The following is a 712-nucleotide window of genomic DNA, read 5'->3' as shown; positions in this document are numbered from 1 at the left end:
GCTGCCAAGGCTGTGGGCAAAGTCATCCCAGAGCTGAACGGGAAGCTCACGGGCATGGCCTTCCTCGTTCCTACCCCCAATGTGTCCCTCGTGGATCTGACATGCCCCCGGGAGAAAGCTACCAAGTATGATGACATCAAGCAGGTGGCGAAGCAGGCATCCGAGGGCCCACTAAAGGGCATCCTGGGCTACACTAAGGACCAGTTCGTCTCCTCTGACTTTAACAGTGACTCCCACTCTTCCACCTTCGATGCTGGGGCTGGCATTGCTCTCAATGACAACGCTCATTTCCTGGTACGACAATGAATTCGGCTACAGCAACAGAGTGGTGGACCTCATGGCCTACATGGCCTCCAAGGAGTAAGCAGCCCGCCCTGGAGCACCCATCCCAGCAAGGACACAGCAGCTCGGCTGCTGAGCAGTCCCTGTCCTAACTAACCCTTGACACTGAGCATTTCCCTCATAGTTTCCATCCCAGACCCCAGAATAGCAGGAGGGGGCTTAGGGAGCCCTACTCTCTTGAATACCATCAATAAAGTTCATTGCACCCCTCTTTAAAAAAAAAAATCCAAAGCTAGTAATTAAAAAAAATGTACCAAGATACTTGATAAAACAATTGAAATAAGTTTTATTTTAAGTCTTTTTTTAAAAATTTATTTATTTATTAAAGATTTCTGTCTCTTCCTCGCCACCGCCTCCCATCCCCCCCCCC

The 712-nt window shown here is 49.4% G+C and overlaps 1 pseudogene; it reads left to right on the top strand.

The window, feature by feature from the left end:
• Window positions 1-403, top strand: part of LOC101996561 — a 1,404-nt pseudogene extending 1,001 nt beyond the window's left edge.
• The last annotated feature ends 309 nt before the right edge of the window (window positions 404-712 follow it).

Source organism: Microtus ochrogaster, chromosome 2 (assembly GCF_000317375.1).
Source record: "Microtus ochrogaster isolate Prairie Vole_2 chromosome 2, MicOch1.0, whole genome shotgun sequence".
Taxonomy (NCBI): domain Eukaryota; kingdom Metazoa; phylum Chordata; class Mammalia; order Rodentia; family Cricetidae; genus Microtus; species Microtus ochrogaster.
The sequence above is the reverse complement of the archived record's forward strand: the minus strand, read 5'-3'. Positions and strand labels throughout refer to the sequence as shown.